The sequence below is a fragment of the Myxocyprinus asiaticus genome, chromosome 12 (assembly GCF_019703515.2).
Source record: "Myxocyprinus asiaticus isolate MX2 ecotype Aquarium Trade chromosome 12, UBuf_Myxa_2, whole genome shotgun sequence".
Taxonomy (NCBI): Eukaryota; Metazoa; Chordata; class Actinopteri; order Cypriniformes; family Catostomidae; genus Myxocyprinus; species Myxocyprinus asiaticus.
The window spans coordinates 21,766,852-21,785,188 of NC_059355.1; the positions used below are offsets into that span (position 1 = coordinate 21,766,852).

Here is an 18,337-nt window from a genome sequence, read left to right on the forward strand (position 1 = left end):
AAAATAAAGGTTAGTCTCTGCCTGATTAGCCTATTGCTTATGGCTATTTAAGAATAGACAGCAACAAACCATCTGAGCTCAAAGCTGAACACTAACTATGCAGTGTCATGCAGCCTTAGCCTGTGGCCCTTACATAAAAGAATGTAACAAGAAAAACTCAGCGATGGAGGAGACTGGTAAATGTGATGTTCCGTGCTGCAGTCACTGATTTTTGATGTCATCGTTGTGTGTCACGTTAAAAGTGACGCAAAAGACCATTTGAAATCCGATTTGAGCAGCCAGAGCGTCCGGACTGAGACGCATCTGAAAAAATCAGATTTCAATCGCATTTGAAACCACTCCCGATGTGGTTTGAATCAGATTCTGAAAAATCCGATTTCATGTGGTTTTTTGCTGTCCAGACTATCAAAAACTCATCTGGATACAATCTGGATATGAAAAAAATCTGATTTTTAGTGGTAGTCTGAACAAGGCCAAAGAATATACAAACTAGTCAGTCCACTTGAGCCTTCTCCCATTCTGCCCATCACAACCACTTCCAGGGCTGGGAAAGTGGAAGGTCTAGTTTTTCGAACCTTCTATGCTCCCCCTTTTGTATGCTTCTATGACAATACAAACTCAGTATCCCATCTTGCATTGCAACGAAAATATGGCGGTGCGCATTGTATCTTATCTATCATAATCATTATAAACATCTAAAAACCACCTATATGTTTGATAATATATAATCTGATATTCAGTGCACCTGCTGTGATATAATCTGTCCTCCAGTGCATCTGCTGTAAAGTGTAACGTAAGATTTATTTTAATTACAGTGCGCTTGAAAGAACTCATGCTGGGAGATCCGTCAGTACATGAGAAACTCACATGTGAAAAGGTTAAGATAAAGATATGGTTATCACTATTCACCTCATAACTATTTGTACGAGTCAGACTGTTATTATTCCAAGTAGTGTTTTTCCTCCCATAACTTACGCCTATTCCTTTCCTAAACACCATGAACACGAGTCACCACAAGTAATTGTTAGTCACAAACACACTTCCAGTAAACTGTTGTAATTTTGAGATGACTTCTCACAGGACTTGTGGCAACCTAAACCTCAACACTCACTAATGTACTTATGACAAAATGGGCAAGTCAGTGATGACCAGCTAACAAACAATTAAATTAGACAACAGAGACTTATTTGGACAAAACACCAGAGTCCTTCTATCAAGCGGAGCCTACAAGGTTAGCCAAGAAATGCATAACACTGCGGTCCCATAGACATTCTATGGGTGGTACACCTGCGAGGAGACCAGGAGGCCAGTTTTTTTAAAGGATGTCTATGGAGGAGATGCTTCAGTGTGCTGAATAAACTGCTTTTGTGAGGAAACAGCTCATCACTTAATGAATTGACCACTTGCCCGCTAATCCTCAAAATGTTTTACACTATACAATAGTTTTGGAATGAACTGTGGAGAGTTTACTACAATAATATTGCTCTTTTATAAGAGAGGACACTGACAATTTTGTGACAGGTAGGTGTCAGTTTAAGGTCCTCCCCATTTATTTGTATGGTATCCGCAAATGGTGAAAAATGGCTCTCACCTATGGTAAAAACGCAGATGTTGTTATCTCAGTACAGAAGATCTCTGAAAACACTATAAAACACCCACAGCAGGACAAAAATACTCCTAACAAGATTACAAGCCCTATTAAACATGACTAAACATGGGTCATTCCAACACATTGTAAAGTCTCTGAGATGACTACAGTGGGTGTGAGTTCTGGAAAGAGTTAAAGCTAAATGGATATAAAAATATACTGCACTTCACTTGGGGAAACTAAAGTACCTTTCAAGGCAAGTCAGTCCACTAGTGGCCATCTTTGGAACACTCTTGGGCAGGCTAGGCAGCAAGCAGCATACAAGTGTTATACAAGTACAGCTCCTATCTACTTGAATGGGGAAAGACCCAAATCTCCAAAAAGATTAGTCAAGATTACGATCAAAGAACATATTTAAAATCAGAAGTAAAATCTGAAAACACTGATATCATAAATTGTGCTTCTTTAGCTCTGATCATGCAAAAAATAAAAAATAAAAATCTATTTTTCCAGCTAGTGTAGCAAATTTGTATGCGCGTTCTCGAGTTGATCGTATCTAAAAGGTGATAAGGCAGGAATTCCTTTTCAACATCTGTTGGCCATTCCAATTTCTCCCATTTTAATAGAAGTGGCCCTTCTCTCCTAAATAGTCTCTGGGCAAACTTAAAGGTAAGCAAAAAGCCACTAGCGCCAAACTAAATTGCATAAGGAATTATCGTTTCCAAATAGGTTTCCAAGACACTCCTACTACGCCTTCCCACCCGCCCCCATCTTCTGTTGTTTAGAGACAAACAGATTGTCATGCCCCAAACTCCAGCCATTTTTCACACCAAAATTTGATTATGTCAAACTGCTCAGATAAATAGGGCTGGTTTTCCCAATAACATAGCAACTTACGCTTTCAAGTTCATCTTAATTAACATTGTACATTATTTAATAATGCAATAATGCCTTTTTCCCAAACCAGCACGTATATCGCCCGTTATTAAGTAGAATTTAAGTGTGTCATTAAGGAGGCTGTCAGGTCAAAAAGTGCTGAACTAAAGCCAAACCTTTTGCCAGGGTCACATGTCTTCTTGTGAAATAAATATAATTAATAAGTACATATCGTCTTAATTGCCACTGGTTATGCTTATCAAAGTAGGCCAGCATAAGTAATACAGTAGACCAGCGGTCATCAATTGCCCCATCTTACTGTTTCAAAATCTTAAATGAGCAGCGCATCACAATGAAGTTGTACACACCACAAGCACTCAGAGGCATAGATAGTGCTGATCTTTCTGCGCTACATCCTCAATTTTTCCTAGCACCAAACGCTATTCTTTCCTGTTCTGCGCACGTTGCCTTTCTCTTGCGATAGACATGAGGTGCCGCTTAAAGACTGATTTACTGAATGTAGAGTTACAAGCGCAGTTATTTTAACAACAGCAGCGGAGACACGATGAGCAGCAATATAATAATAATAATAATAATAATAATAATACATTACATTTATATAGTGCTTTTCTAGGCACTCAAAGTGCTTTACATAGTAGAGGGGGAATCTCCTCAACCACCACCAGTGTGCAGCATCCACCTGGATGATGCGACAGCAGCTATAGTGCGCCAGAACGCCCACCACTCACCAGCTATTGGTGGAAAGGAGAGAGTAGAGTTATAGTCAATTAATCGATGGAGATTATTAGGAGGCCATGATTGAGAAGGGCCAATAGGGGGAATTTGGCCAGGTTATATCCCTACTCTTTACGAGAAGTGTCCTGGGATTTTTAATGACCACAGTTTAACAGGACCTCGGTTTAACGTCTCATCCGAAAGATGGAATATAGATGGATACTGGTATCTTTTGCAAAAATACACTGCAGAAAATGAGAATGAAGCAAAGTGAAACTGTCTTCATCTGTCTGATATATGACGGTTCAGCTAATGCCAGGTTTGTGACAGGACAAGCTAATGTATTTAGACTATAACAATTGTACAACTATAGCTTGATTAATCAGAATGTTACAAGCCTTTCATAATAAACAAACAAGTTTTTGTTCTAATTTTTTGAAAATTAATTAGAGATGTCATCATCTCTAGCATGGATAGCAAAGAAAGACAACCAAAACTTGAAATTATTTGTTAGCCTAACAGAGTTTTCTGCTTGTGATGAGAATGTTCCCATTATTTCATAGTTAGCCCATTTATACTTATCTTAAGTATATATTATTTTGTATGATTGAGTGATCAGATTGGTTTTCACATCATTTTGAAAAGGCTACAAGAGTTCTCAAAAGTCTTGTGAACAAATGTTTAGTATGTGTTATATGGCCTTATTTCAGTGACTTTTTGTTTTTCAAAAACCACACATAAACATTATTTTCTCAAAAATACAAACATGTACATACATGTTGTTCACATATTATTGTAGCCAGTTTGGGCTGAATACAGTGTTATCAGACTTTAGCCATTAATATGTTTTTAAGCAACTGTAAAAAGCACAAATGTCAAGGCATGTCAAAACTTCTCCAGGGCCCAAAACACCCACAGACCCCAGGGGGTTAATTTCTAAATGTTTTTACATGTTTCTTAAATAACAATGCCTTTGGGAAACGTGCCATAAAGGTTAAGCACTACTTACATGAGACTAACATTCTACTTAGTGCTTCGGGAAACCCAGCCCAGAGCAATGTTTTGAAAGTTGAACAGAGCCACACTTTTTGCAAAGCCAACCAACAAATGGATTACTTATAGTTGTAGTATAGTTTTGTATAGTATTATTTAATTGTATAGTATCTCTGCTCATTAAACAGGTATTTTCACATAAAAAATTACACACTTCACCTTGAAAGGTCAACAATTGTACAAGGAAACAACTTTGTCAGGACACACAACTATGGAAAAAAAAAACTAGATGGTGTACGTCTACCAAGCAAGACTGCTTAATTAGGAGTATAGCAACCATTTAGAGATTACACCAAGTCTTCACAAGCCAGTGGCAGAATGTGTCACATCTTTGTTAGTGTTTGTGTGTGTGTGTGTGTGTGTGTGTGTGTGTGTGTGTGTGCACGTGCGCGCGAACATGCAGGATGCATTTGTGACAGAGGGCAACTCTGTCATTTCATGTCTGTCATTACACATTTAATGCCCTGTGCAGGTTAATCATATATTGATGAAAGAAAGATCATGAGCTGAGATGATCATTTCATCCCGGCCTGCTCTTTGGATCAGCCGCCCTTCATAGGGAGTGGGCAGGAGAGAGGAGGGGTGCAGTGACTTTTTGGCAGTGCATGATGGGGCGCACCCAAACTCAAAAAAAGGGCCTCATCACCGCTGTCTTTAAAAACTGAGCACACCTCTACTTGGGAGACCGGTCTCTTCATGCTGACGTCCTCGCATGTCCGTGAACAGAGCTCCCCACACCCCAGACCACAGGGGCGAATAAGATGTGACTAGAGCACCCGTTGCAGGTGGCGGGCCACAATTCTCCTCACATGCCACAATCCTGGGAAGCCGAGCCACTTGGATGAAGCCGCCGCCACTCGTGCCCCGGACCAAGGAGGGGGAAGCGCGTCACAGCCGCCGGTCACTGCCCATTTTACCTGGACCTTACCCTGTCATCAACACCCATCCTTCACATAACCCCAGCGTACAGCGAGGATGCCAGATTCCCCTTTTTTTTGGAAAGTTTTCCCTTTGGACAATTTATTCTCCATTTACTTTGTTTTATTCTTTTAAATAAATGCCACTCCAAGGCCTGACATCACACCCACTGTGTCTGTCTCTTGCTCACCTGCCACAACATACAGGATGAAACTGAGATTCAATGACAATTCAAAACTTGAACTAAATGGACACCACATTGTTTTGACAGGCTAAAATTAGCTCTAAACATTGACTGACATCTGTCCTTGAGAAGACTGACACGTAGGCAAACAGCCCACCCCTTAGTCCAAGCATCACACTGTAGCGACTTGCTATATGTAATCAGTTTTGGAATTTCCCACATTCCTCCACCAATTATATGTTAGGAATTAGCGACTTTGTGACAGGGTATATTTACGACTGCCAGTATTTATCACTAATAGATGTATGGAACATGCATAATGGTTGGCTTATGGTTTTAAGCTAATGTCTATGTCATTCTCCAACCATAAATGTAAGGAATTTAGCTCAAAAAAGGAAATATCAATTAATTCAAGGAATATTGCTAGAGTTCATGTTTAAGTCCGATCAAAGTCTTCAGCCAGTGATGAGTTAATCGGAACGTAAGGTTAATTCTTACAGTAATACTACTTTCATGGCCAATTTGGAAGTTTATACTTGTGTAAGTTGCATTGCTTTGGTTCTTTGGCTGGGTCCAAAGGAAGTCCTGTCACGGTTGGGGGGTGGGGGAGGATAAAGGACCCAAAAGCAGAAATGACAAATATATAGTATTTATTGACAGAGAATGTGAAGTAACTGAATGACGATCCCGTCACCAGCTGCTGACGGCTGATCCAACAAGCCGCACTAGTAGAATGAGAGTCACAGGAAGGCGCTTCCAGTGCCGGCCGCAGACGGCTGATCCAACAAGCCAAACTAGTAGAGTGAGAGTCACAGAAAGGCACTTTCAGCACCGGCCGCAGATGGCTGATCCAACAAGCCGCTGGTAGGAATTAATGTGTTCATGAGATGAGTGTGTGCATTGTGGTAGTCTGGAGCAATCCGAAGAGAGTCCGTTGAAGCTGGTGTGGTGCGAAGCGGGCAGATACCGAGGAATCCTCCTCCACAACACTGGGCACCAACTGGTGAGAGCGACTGCAAGCAGGCAGGTAACCGTACCTCTATAAACAGGCAACCAACAGATACACGAGCACGCTCAAACTACACAAGAGAGAAATGTTAGACATGACAGCAAACAGCGAACAGTAACAGCAAACAATAAACTGGCAAAGAAAGAGGGGAAACAAGGAATAAGTAGGGAGTGCAATCAGAGGGAAGCAGGTGGAAGCGGGCAAGTAATTCATCACCGTGATCATCATCTCCCCGGGATCGATCAACATTCCCATGGAAATGCTGATCACACGTGCAGGCTCCACCTGTGAGACACGAGGGAGAAAAAAAACAAATAATAGTCTGAGCCGGCATGCATGCCAGAACCGTGGCAAGTCCTTCTCTGTTGCGTCGATGTTTTGGAATTCTGCTGAAGATTGTGTATGCAGGATGGGTGAAGTAAGGAAGTAGGGACTGCCGCACGGGAGAACTCGGGATTCGCCAGAAAAGAAGTCAAAAGTGTGTGTAAGAAGATGCGCCGAGCCGAAGATACGTTCGTTCGAGGCGGGGAGGTTTTGTTGAGTTGAGATTGGCCGCACCCCAAAGGTGTCTTAAGCAAATCAGAAGTGTCTATTGCTATGTCACCTGGTCACCTCTTTCCCTCTTTTTCAAGTTTATTTATTATTTATTTATTTCAAGTTTTTGTTCTTTGTTTCCCACTCAAAAATTACATATTTTAGTCATGAACTTTATATCTTAAGTACAACAGAATATATCAATAAAATGAATTAACCCAATATTCTCCCCATGGAAAGATATGTTTCATATCAGACACAATATATTTGCTCTGAATAATAGTTAACTAACTATTTCAACATGGATAATACAAGATAAAAAATCATTATCATCAGTTTGTTTGTTATTAAAGTGATTGCAAGTCATAACACATGTTTTACAGGTTACAATCAGGTTAAACTTTGTGAGTTTCCCACACTTTGGCAAGTTCGTACACATGGTTGTGTATTTGTTCAGTGTAAAATGATCATAATGCAAGCCTTATGATTGTGTCGAAGTTCATAGCTTAAGCTGATATATCCTACTTGTAGATCTGTTATTTGAAATTAGGGCTGAAATGATTAGTCAACGTTATCGACAACGTCAACATTAAAAAATTGTCGACAAAAGTTGTCGAATAGTCGTTTGATCTCATTGAATGTAACATGAATTACACAGCTCACAGCCCAGATGCACTCTGACCTTTACAAACAGCTTCAGGTGATGTAGATCACAAAGTATGAGGGAATTATAATGCAAAAATACAAAATAAGTATATACAGAAGCACTCTCGTTGTGGAATAAGTGGAGCTGGAGCTGCCGCTCTGCTGAAGCAAAACTTGTGTGATGAGCATCTTTAAAGGAAACACCCTAAGAAACATTCTCTTAAAGCAAGTCTAAATATCTTATATTTTGCTTCTCAAGTAAATATATCTTGTTTTAAGGATTTTTAGACAATTTTAAATGGAAAACAAGACAAAAACACTTGATAACAGGATTTTTTGCAGTGAATTTCTTTACTGAATTAAACTTAATAAAAAGTATTTTTTCCCCTTTAATTCAGTGAATGCCATTTATAGGTATTTTTAAAAGATGATTTTGTCCTCTTTATTGTTAGTAAGCATGTTTAATACAGCCTTTTAAGTCGGGGCACAAGCTGAATAATTGGTTAAGAACTAATGATTAATCGTTGCAATAATCAGCAAATAGTTGAATAATCGTTCTAATAAACGTTAGATTAATCGATTATCAAAATAATCGTTAGTTGCAGCCCTATTCGAAATTCAAATAAAAGTTCAATCTGTGGATTTATGAAGTGGGAATAAGAAACTCCATCTAAGGTTTCTTTCACTGATAAGAGTTTCTTTGTTCAGACATCTCATGGTTTCTGTGGCAACCATGGGGGAGTTTCTTTTGCAAATGGCCTTATCAATCATGTGATGAGTTGGGGGTTTATCTGATAAAAAAAAAAAAAAAAAAGACATATCTGTCTTTGTTTTCAAGGCAGTCAACTTTAGACAACGTTATTCTCTCATTTTTCTTCTGCCTCCAAGCACTACAACACTGTTGGTCATGAGAAGTGGTGCTTTTATGAATGCACCACTTCTACAGCTGAGCTGTGGCCCTTGCCAATGCACAAGCTAACACATTGTAGGTGTTGTGTCTGGTTGTCCAGTTCCAAGTGAAATTTGAGAGAAGCCTTCATCACCTGGAAAACACTTACAACATTTGTTGAAGAGACTTTTGTTTTGTTCCATCCACCTTTTTCCTGAATGCGGAAGTATTCCACGATTCAGAACAGATTCCTGTTTTCATTTTCCAGTCTGTAGTGTTTTCACTTGCATTGGTGTAAACTCTAGCAGATATGTAATGTTAAACGTGTTCAATTTGTAAAAAATAAAAAAGGGTATGTGGCTCAGTAGTACTGATACTTTACAAAGTTACAATGACTGTTTTCTGACAGTGCCTCACACATCAAAGTTTAAAGACCAGATGGATGACGTGAAGCTATGAACCGAGGTTTGTTGCACTGATATCATAAACTACTTTGAGTTATGACAGCCAAGAAATTAACACATTAAAGGTGCACTTGAAACACATGTATAAAACCATGAGCACTTACATGAGATTAAGACTATAGTTATACCAGTAAACTTAGAAAAGCTGTTTGATTCTACATGGAGAGGGTCTCCTCATGGGGGCTGCCATGTTAGGATCACATGACCAGCCAAATACTATTCTTTTAATCACAGTAACTGCCTGTCATTGGACAGAAAGCTGTGATCCCCCCCCACCCCACCCACCCCACCCCTCCAGTGTGCAAAATATGTTCACCAATCAGAATGCAGCGTGCCTAAAATATCGAGTATGAGAACAGAACAGAGTGAGCTAACAACCAACGAGATACAGAAACAGGGAAGATGAATTCAGGACAGAATAATGATTTGGTGCCAGAAAAAAAAGAAAAAAATGACCTCTGTGGTTTGGCAATATTTTGAATACAGGAGAGAAAATGTGTCACAGACCCAGGTAATTTGCAAGTACTGTCAAACTATTATTGCGACTAAACAGAGTAACACCACAGATCTGTTCCAACACCTGAGCAATACATGGTGACAAAGTCCTTCGAACAAAAGCACATCCCAAACCCAGTCTGAACCAGGTGAACAAAAATTATCCAGGCATTTGCAAGCTGCACACCATGCGAGAGGAGCTCAAAAAGGTATAAAAAAATAACCAACACCATCACGTATCATTTAAGCAAATACATGGTGCCCACGTACACCGTCAGTAAAGACAGCTTCCAAAATAATTATACAAACACTCAACAAGAGATACCAACTGCCATTGCAAGATTATATTTCACGGGGTGCCATCCCTGAAATGTATGCCAGATGCAAGGCCGGTGTTGAATCAGAGCTAAAACAAGTGAAATATTATGCAGCAACGATGCAAATTAAAGGGGGTCTCAGATGCTTTGGCTTCCTGGGGACTTTGTGAGGTGCAGAATGTGTCAATCGCCACAGCCAATGGCTCAAACATAGTGTCAAACATAGTGAAGGCTGTCGCTTTGAACAAATGGACATGATTACAATACTTTGGACACAGACTGCATCTTGCAAGTGGTAACTGTTTTCCTAGTTAGATTTATAAGTAAATAAGATATTCATAAGTGAATATTGTTGCCATATTTTCTGTCCTGTTTGGCCATTTTATTCATTTAACCCCAGTTCCCTTTAAAATATCTCAAAACAAAACCAGACAGGGTGAACAGTCTTGTCTCACATTGAAGGGGACATTTTACAATGATGACTGTACACTATCCCAATTATTAAAAGGTTTCCTGGCATTACATTTAAAAAATGGACTTTAAATATTGCTTTGCGTTGAAAATATTGATTTGTGTATTTTTTATGTAAGAATAAATAGATCACGGAGTGTTTAGAAACCTCTAATTTTCACCTTCGGTTTTCGTTCGAGTTCTGTAGGTGTTTATTTACTGTATTAATGACTGTCTGACTGCTCAATACACCCAATACAAGAATACTTGTCAAATAAATGAATGCACATGAAACATTAATTTGAGAAATGTTTTATTATTTTATTACCTTGAAAAGATCACAGAGTGATGGAATAAAAAAGATGACCAGTCTGATTTAACTTAATCCCCAGATGTGCGGTAGTTAAGAAATAGACAGCTAGATTGTGCTATTGACCAATCAGATTCGAGTATTGTAGAGCGCTTTGTAATAATTGCCTTTAATAATCATATAATTTAGAAGTGAGAAACAGAACAAGGGCCACTTTTAAATATAAACATCAATGTAAAATCTATTTGTCGAAACACTATTTTGTTTTATAACTTCGTAGTTTTATCTTATTTAAATGTAAGAAATAAGATCCATGATGCTATTAAAAATGCATATTGTCTTATTTTTTTAGAAAATGCAGTAAAGGATGAACCTTGCATTTCCCAGGCCACACTTTTGTGCAAAAAGTTAGTGGGGCATTGCTCCCACAGTTGGAAGAAAAAGATGGCGTTAACTGAATCCCAGGAAGACCTTCAGCTTCCAAAGCATGTGCTCAGGAGTTCACAGTTGCCCTTTCCAGTGATGATTATGTCAGTGTGTCATATTTGAAACCAGTCCTTCATCTATTCAATGCAAAGATTTTGGCTGTGGAGAATGAGAACTCTGACCTGACCAAGACAATAAAATGCAAAATTCTTGACTACATCAATAAAAATGATGATGATGAAGATACCCAAGAACTGCTGGATATGGCATAATTCCTAGACCCAAGATTCAAGACAAGCTACATCACTGTAGATAAACTTTCAAACATCAAGGCCAGGGTGATGTCTTATATGAAATGGGTAAATTGGGTGGGATACTCACTTAATACTAGATAAACACTGTGTAATATAACTTTTCTATTATCTGTTCTGTTCGTTCTCATTGGATGCAATTAATTCAGAGAGAACCACAGGCAGAGAGAATGTAGACACAGATCTACCACCACCAGCAAAAAAAGCAGTTTTTGTCTACCTCAACCATGCCAGCATCTCTGCAACTTGAAATCATACCTGCTGAGATGAACAGCTAACTGCTTACTCTCTCCACTGACGGCGAGGAAGATCATCTGCTATGGTGGAAACTACATCAGATAAACTTCCCAAGAATGAGCAGGCTTGCACAAAAGTATCTCTTCGCCATCAGAGAGGTTGTTTAGCACAGGAGGAAATGTGGTGACATGTCAGCGTTCATGCTTGAAACCAGAAATGGTACACATGCTGGTTTTCTTGGCAAAATAAATAAATAAATAAATAATAAATAAAATAAAAAACGTTGAAACTGTAAACTAGCTAGTTTATGTCATTGTTCTAGTGTCTGTTATTTGAGAGATTGTTCAGTTTGGGTTAGTTGTTTTTTAATGTTTTGTTTTGGTGGTTTTGATTACCTGCATTTATATTTGCTTTGCCTTATGTCTGTTCTCGAGACATAATGTGACAGCTTTATTGATCAAGCTCTAATTGTTTTCCTTCTGAAATACTGTATGTGTTTGAAAACTGAAATGTATTTATGAATGGTAAATGTGTGAATAAGGAAACATTTTGCCAAAATCGCAACATCTATCAAAAAATCCTGATAGTATTTTTTGTCCATGTTGCATAGCCCTAGTAACCACAGAACTCAGACTGTAGCTATTTTATGAAACAAGAAATGTGATTTGTGTTAAAGTTTCTTAAAGTAATGAGTTGTTTACATTTCAAATTTTTTTATTGTTATTTTTGTTAACATTTATAATTGCATTTATGATCTTCATTTGTATTGGTAAATTTACACCTTTTGTCATAGATAGATTTACATCACACCAAATGGGGCAGGTGGAGGAAGTTGGAGAATGTAAATGGTTGGATTTAGGTAAGTGGTTATCTTTGATTTGTTAGACCATTTTGGGGTTTTTCTTTTTTATTGCTTTTTCATTTAGTTTGAAGTGTAATTTGAATTTAGAATTTTTTTGGGGTTTTCCCATTTCAATAAATTAATTTAATCTTTAATAGGAAAACTGTCATGGTTCCGGTGGGTCTATCTGGTTTTTTCCTGTGTGTCTGTGTGTTTCCCTTCCACTCTTGCGTTTAACATGGCAACGTGGGTGGAGTGACTGGCATTTCTATGGGAACGTTAATTCACACCGCTCATGAGTTGACTGTCCTCATCTGTTCCTTGTTACCTCTCCCTATATTAGCTCCCTCGTGTGTGTTTCCGTCGCCACATTGTTTTGTGAAGCGAGATAATCAGGATCTGGAGAGGGTGTCCTGCGCTGCATGGCTTCCCAGTAACCATTGTCTTAGAGTTCCAAATTGAGTCGAGTACGCACATAATTGCTTTCCCGTCTCGCCTAAGGGTCTGTCGCCCTTCCAGTACTGTTTAGGCTACTAGCCCCAATTATTCACCTCCCAAGAACCCGGCGCTGTAGTTCCTTCCACTCACGCTTTCATCCAAAGGTGACGGCACACCTGGAGGATCGCCAGAGAATCCCTTTGTCAGACTGGCGATTGGAACAAAGTGTTGTGGACTTACTCCTGTTCGGATTATGACCATTTTCTGGACCGTTACCTTATTTCACTGGGGAATTTACTCACCTGTTTCTTATCCAGTCTGTTGCCACTTACCTCTCCTCACTGGGGTGTCCCATGCTGCCATCATCTCCATGCCATTCCTTATCCCCGTCGCCGGTTCACCGCTGCAGCCTGAGCCCGGTTGTTTCTCTCTGCTTTGCTCATTCTATTCCAATATACTTTTGACTATTTAAATGAAGACTGACTCTTTGATGTCCTCTGCACTTGAGTCCTCCTTACAACAGACCGCGACAAAAACTGACTGGTGGAAATAAAGTGCTGTGCAAAAATTATTACTGACACATTTAAGTCAAAAACTCGTAAATAACCACCTCCCCAAATCCAAACATTTACGGTCTCCAACTTCCTCCACCTGCCCCATTTGCCGTGACATAAGTATCCATCTATGAAGACAGTTGGAAATTTACCAATAAAAATGAAGTTCATACAGACAATTATAAATGTAAACTAAAATATTAATAATAATAATAATTGAAATGTAAACAACCCATTACTTTAAGAAAGTTAAAATTCTCAAGTAAACCAATGTTGAATTAAACTTCTGGGTTAAAAAAACAAAACAAGCACACATCCATTTTTAGATAGACCACCTAAACCCAAATATTCTGCCATTTTTCGAACAGTGGATACTCTAATATAAACTGTGTAATACTTCACAATGTTACAATAACACGCCTATTTATTATGATAGCTCTGTTCACTTAACAGTGGAATAGAAATATAAAATGTGGCCATAGCAGAATAATCAGAGTATGTTAAAAAAAGGTCAGTCTTACAGAAAACTTACTCCTCCAACATATCTGAAGGTTTAAGTTATGCATATGGCCAGCCTTATGTGGACCTGAAGCTAAGCCAAACTTGTAAATCCACATTCACTGGTTTACTTCCCCCATTCCTGACATGAATCTGGCCTCATAGCATCTAGTGATCGTACTGTAATTCTCTGAATTCCCTTATATAAACATTCACTGTGACTTAAATTCTTTAAACATACTAAAGATTTCCTATCTGTAAAACATAAACAATCAAAGTGAACATGATGTAACCTGAAATTCTGTTGTACACATGTGACTAGAATTGTCGACATTCTTCCAGCAAAATACGGGACAACCAAATTTTGCCCAAGTCCGGCCCTGAGTACAAGTCTTAGTAATGTCTTAAGCAACCTTGTATTATAATGGGTATTTATGGTAGAGAAAATGCTTAACATGGAATAGTGTTGGTTATTTTTCCTTAGATCACAGTGATGTAGTCTTGGCAGTATAGTGTTTATCACAAGGGAAATGTAAGAAAATCACATTAAGTGTTTTAACAACACATGTGCTGTACTTTTGTTAAACATTTTTCTCACCGTCATTTGTCTGAGTCTCTCTCTCTTTCAGAAAGAGCACTGACATGACATATGAAATGTAATGTCATGTCATGAATAGGTGCGTGGTATTTTGGAATCACAATGGTAGGAAAAAATTATCATGCACTTGAACGCTATATTTTTGACCAAATTATCATGCTTTTAATGGAAAAAAACATGCTGACTGTCATTGATCTTACTTGATCTTCCCTCAGCCTCTTCTGTCAAGTGTAGTATCCGCGTAAAGCAACAGCTGATATCTCACGAAAGATGACTGTGTTTCAGTTCTATTTCTCTCGGTGTGTGAAATGTTCCCAACAGTATGGGTGTGAGATGCTAAAATACTGGACAAACGGCTTCCTGTATGGATTCAATACAGAACACAATTTTGTCAGCTTATAAACAGGATGATTCGGTATTACACGGGACGGTTGGCAACCCTTCATTTAACCAAACAAATTGCAATGTAGGTGCCATTAAATTTTTGTTTTATGAGCCATTAGGTCCAAACAGAAAGGTAAATATAGGCTAATGGTTCAGACAAAAACAGCTATTAAAGATTTAAGTAGTGATGTAAAAAATACCAGTACTTTGGTACCAAGTCAATACTAAAGATGTCACAACACCAGTGCTTCTGCAGTACCAGTAGTATCGAGCACAGACTTAATTTGGTCCCAGCGCGCAGTCTGACAGACACACGACTGCTTTCAAATGCTCACGCTTATTTGAGCGTGTGCTCTGTTACTTCTTTTATGTTGAAATGGACAATTAATCAAATTAAAACCATAATATGTAATTGTGTGATTTTTAAACCGTAAAACATGATTTAAATGAATGTATGAAGCCGCTCATAAACTGGAAACTCCACAGACCTTAAGAATGATTCACATTGTATGAGATGACAAAGCAGAGCACTCATCTACTGTAAAGTGTGCAGCACATGCAGAATTTATATTTATATAATGAAATCACAGCATTTGCACTTTATCGATCACACAGGGCCAAGTTGTGAACTGTTTATCTGGAGAAGTGAAGCTTCCATCAAAAATACATGTCAAAATAAAAGCTCATGTCATAATAAAAGCTAGACGAATTAAATTGAAGAAATTGCAACAGAAATATCTTACAACTGTATAGTAAAATGTAATATTCACTTTATTAGTATTCATAATAATAAATAATGGTTAACAAAGAAAAAGAAGAAATAATGGTTAATAAAGAAAAGATTTAAGGGGGGGCCTGGGTAGCTCAGTGAGAACTGACGCTGACTACCACCCCTGGAGTCGCGAGTTCGAATCCAGGGTGTGCTGAGTGACTCCAGCCAGGTCTCCTAAGCAACCAAATTGGCCCGGTTGCTAGGGAGGGTAGAGTCACATTGGGTAACCTCCTCGTGGTCGCAATTAGGGGTTCTCGCTCTCAATGGGGCTCATGGTATGTTGTGCCTGGATTGCAGAGAGTAGCATGAGCCTCCCATGCTGTGAGTCTCCGCGGTGTCATGCACAACAAGCCACATGATAAGATGCGCGGATTGACTGTCTCAGAAGCGGAGGCTTGTCCTCTATCACCCAGATTGATCGCGCAACCACAAGCGTCTACTAAGTAGTGGGAATTGGGCATTCCAAATTGAGAGAAAAAGGGGATAAAATAAAATAAAATAAAAAAGATTTAAGAGGCACTAATATTGACAAAACACTTCACAGACTTGAAACATTCATTCAATCACTGTTCTTACGCGTATGTCAATGAAAAAATGTCTGATATTAAGCAAAGATCAAAGACTCATGGCTGATGTCAGCTCTTGTTTTTTCTTCATTGAAATGCATTGCCTGAATTTGACAGCTCAATGTACAAAGTCCTGTTACAGCAAGTTTAGATTCAGACTCTTGTATTGTCATTGTTCAGTTTTAGCAGTGCAGAGAATTCAACTAAATCTTGCAACACAGATTACAGATTCAGTTCACGTCAATCGGAATGAATGAGTGTGCAATTGCTTTAGTTTAAACTCTGTAACAAGATTTTGTTGACTACTAAGGAGCACTACCTGTACCAAATAAATTAACCAAGAGTGGTTTTATTTCCTGTGATATGCATCACGTCTTGGTTTGATATTTCAGAACACTGATTGTCAATAACTCATAAAGAATAGAATAAAAGTGCCATGTAGTACCCAAACATGATTTCAAAAGGTCTTCTATTCCTTAATATTACCAAATGTAATCTGGAAATATAAAGAGGATACAGTTATATCTCAATTCACAACACATTCTCAAAAATATAAAATTGTCAAAAACACACCGTTCATTATGTATAACATTGCAGAAGGTCGATTTATACACTAAGGCTGCCAATACACCCAACTTAAATAAATAAACACCACACGTCAACAGCAATGGCAACAATGTATCTTTCTTGTTCAATGTCTGGTTACAAATATAGCAAAAATCACCCACGACACAGACAGCAACCTGAACACCACAACACACTGTCATAAAGAAATCAACCGTGCAACAGTGTTTAAAATCACTGACAAGATTGTTTACAAGTGGACGGAACGGCACTTATTGAGAGTGATGCAGTTCATATTTGCATTCACATACAGTATATTGTCAGTTTGACTCTTACCGTATTTTAGCTCAGTGTGGGTTTAGGAAGTCGATGGAAAACGGGAATAGAAGAACAAACTTGGTGTAATACTGTTAAAAAGAGTCCAATCTGCCGACGACAATTCTTTACAAGTACATAAAGTTCTCCTTTTAACAACTGTCACCTCATAAACTCATATTATGGAGCAGACTGCTCTAAAAATGCCTGTGTTTATATGAGACACCCGAGCTCCGACACGGATCGACCTTTCACTTCTGTACGAGTAAATTAGGCGGAATGGTAGGAACGGTGGAGGACTGAAGCGCAACAGTTTATCCACACGTCCGCGGTGCAAATTTACAAAGGATACTATGGCAAAAGAATATCTCATGAATATTAATCATGTCTTACTGACGTTGCTTGGTAACCTTCCGGTAGCGTCCACTCATGAAATTAATAATATTCATGAGCCAAGCCTTCAGCAAATCTCTTAGGTTTACTGAAAGAACGTCAAGTAATTATTATTAATAAGCCAAGCCATAGTAGGGTTTGTAAACTCGTCTCCACGTCGCGAGTACAGGAGCGCCACTTGTCGGTGAGATGCAACTTCTCAGTTCGAAAACTGGGAAAAGAGGCATTGGAACGATAACAGTTCAAGCGTGCGTTGAATCGTTTTTGCTTTATAATTGTGACTTTACTTAAATGCTTTGTTTGTTTTTCCTTCTTCCAATAATTCACTTATTTCATGTTGTATTTGTCTGGCTCTTTGCTGTATTTATATCCCGTTCTTTTTCTAAATTAAAAAAACAAAAAAAAAAAAAAAAAACACACACACACACTAGGCAAAAGCACGTATAACCAATCGCAAAAAAGCTCGGTGTAGTCGCCCGACTAAAAATGGAGAACACTTTTTTTTTTTTTTTTAAAGAAAACGTCGGCACACCAAAGCTCTAAGGAATAATTTAATATAAACCCACCTTGTCCTCATCAGACAAGAAATATAATAAATAATAATCAATATTCTGTTTACTATTAATCTAAAATAAATTCATAAATCATATTTAAAAAAAATAAAATGAGATTGCTATATTTCCACTCAGTTATGCAGTATCAAGGTTTACCAGATGTTGAAAATTATTTGTTGTCAAATCTTGTTTAGCTGCTGCTCAATTTGATTTAAGTGTCAAACATATCACAAGAAAAAAAAATAAAACACCTTAAACTAGGTACTGATTATATAAATAAATAAAAGTCCTGTAAGCACAGTTATGAACACTTAATTTAGTGAACTAAGAATTAATAAACTGTAAAACCACAGAGAGGATTCATGGACTAAAATATATTATTTATGGAAATTACGTGAAAAAGAATCAAACTATATTAA

The 18,337-nt window shown here is 38.2% G+C and overlaps 1 protein-coding gene across 4 annotated transcripts in view; it reads right to left on the reverse strand.

Moving 5' to 3' along the window:
* Window positions 1-17,304, reverse strand: part of LOC127448716 (guanine nucleotide-binding protein G(I)/G(S)/G(O) subunit gamma-12-like) — a 75,973-nt gene extending 58,669 nt beyond the window's left edge. For 3 of the 4 annotated variants that reach the window (XM_051711464.1, XM_051711467.1, XM_051711470.1), the window contains exon 1: window positions 16,993-17,304. The gene's annotated coding sequence lies outside the window, so the exon portion shown is untranslated. Of the gene's footprint in view, window positions 1-14,570; window positions 14,731-16,992 lie in introns of all 4 variants that reach the window. The other variant, XM_051711468.1, reaches the window with a different exon arrangement.
* Window positions 17,305-18,337: the final 1,033 nt, after the last annotated feature.